At 39.1% G+C, this 2,100-nt stretch overlaps 1 pseudogene; it reads left to right on the top strand.

The window, feature by feature from the left end:
- Window positions 1-311: 311 nt before the first annotated feature.
- LOC105033734 (uncharacterized) lies at window positions 312-916 on the top strand (annotated as a pseudogene).
- The last annotated feature ends 1,184 nt before the right edge of the window (window positions 917-2,100 follow it).

Here is a 2,100-nt window from a genome sequence, read left to right as displayed (position 1 = left end):
ACTGAGCAACAATAATATTTACAACTAATCATCTAGCAATATTTTTATAGTAGTCAATTAATTTTAGAGCTGTCAAAATGAGTTAGGACCCATGGACCAGCCCATTTGGCCCTAAAAATAGATCGGATCGGGCTGAAAAATTCTAACCCATTTATGAAAGTGAGCTTTTTGACCTGATCCCTATAGCCCATGGGCTGAATTGGATTAGGGTTGGCTCAGCCCATGGGCTGGCCCACACCTTCTCAGCTTCTGTCGGCTACTGGGTTACGGCTACTGAGTGCAATATAGATGGGAAAAGCGGTGGCTAGGGTATGGATTGGACACAGTTCTATGCGATCTGTGGAATGGACGAGTGGTAGATAATGGACTTCCTGATCCTCCACGCCGCCCTCTTCGTCAGCCTCTCCCTCCTCTACTTCCCTCACAGCCTAACCTTCCTCAGCAACCTCACCCCCACCGACCCCCTCCTCGCCCTTTGCTTTGCGGTCAGATTTGACGACTCCATCACTGCCCTCTCCACTCTCTTCCTCTACATCACCACCAAGGTCCTCTACTCCTTGCTGTCCCTCTACTAGCAGATGGCGCAACGGATGGTGGCCTTCGTCCCTGATTGGTTGCAGGTGTGAACGGTGCTCGACGTGGGGTGCGATCGCGAGATGCTGCTGAACGCAGTGGCGATGCAGATCAAGGAGGGGACAGGGGCCATGTGGTGGGGCTGGATCGATGGAGGGAGATGGCAATGGTGGCGCTTCAATGAGCTCGGGCGGAGGGCATCCAGGAGCACATCACATGCCGGGAGGGGGACGCACGGTGGCTGCCCTTCACAGATGGGTACTTCGATGTGGTGGTGTTCGTGATGCTCCTAAGCAAACTGGGACGGCAGGTGGCTGGGAGATGTGGGCTAGCTCGACCCTAACCCATAGCCCACATGGGCTAGGGCCGGGCAGGATTTTTACGGCCCCTTTAACAAGAGGGCCGAGCCCGGCCTGACCCACATAATCATAGTCCACATGGGCTAGGGCCGAGCTGGACCGTATTTTGACAGCTCTAATTAATTTACTACATCCTAAAATCTAATTAAATATTCACTAACTAAAATTTTCTCTTTATGCTTCATATCCACAAGCTTTATGATTATGAATACTTTATTCTGTAAAGCCTTCTACTCATACAAACTCTTCAATTTTTTCATAAGTTATGAGCATTAATTTTCATGACAAAATAATGAAAATACTATCATTTATCGACTATCTGATTAATCTAATTATCTTTATATTTATTTTCTTTTACTTTTATTTTGTTTTACCAGTTGATTTGGCATTATCCCTTTCAATAGGATCATACAAATCTTTGCAAAATAGTAGATCTTCTATTCGGGACTTTCAAATTGAATAATTACAAAATGTGAGTTTAACCATGCACCCATATATTCTTCTAATCAATCAACATTAGAATATTTAGCCACTAAAAATCTTACTTCGACATCACTTTATTGGAAAAAAATATAATCATAAAATAATAATATCTCAAACTTTCTTTCTCTCTTTATGCAATTAAATGGAATAGCACTATAATTCATCAAGCAATAATAATTTTTATAATCTTTTCAAATAATTAATAAGTAAAAATAATCAAGTAACTTATAATTTTAATATAAAAAATCTTTTGATGTGAAGGAAAAAGGTCATGAGACCTAGGCCTGCAGCCAAAACTTTCACTATTTAAAATAATGCGATTACAATATATCTTCTTTATATCAACCAAACTCTATATAAATATTATCAAAATTAAATATTGACTTCCATAATAAAAATAATCATCACTAATGAGATAGATTTTAACAATAAATGAACAAGTAGACGATAGATCTCGTCAATTGTAGATATTTGAAATACTCTATGGATAAAACTTTTTAAAGATCAAAATCTTTAATTTGTATCTCTTGATGTCAAAAATAATACACTAAAATTTTTATCAAAATAAGGATACTATTAGTTATCTGATTATCTAATAAAATAGCATCCTTTTCTTTGAATATTTTCTTCTTCATCATTATCTTTTTCTCACTAACTCTATTGCTGCACAATAACAAGTCAAGCC

The sequence above is a fragment of the Elaeis guineensis genome, chromosome 3, assembly GCF_000442705.2.
Source record: "Elaeis guineensis isolate ETL-2024a chromosome 3, EG11, whole genome shotgun sequence".
Classification (NCBI taxonomy): Eukaryota; Viridiplantae; Streptophyta; class Magnoliopsida; order Arecales; family Arecaceae; genus Elaeis; species Elaeis guineensis.
The sequence above is the reverse complement of the archived record's forward strand: the minus strand, read 5'-3'. Positions and strand labels throughout refer to the sequence as shown.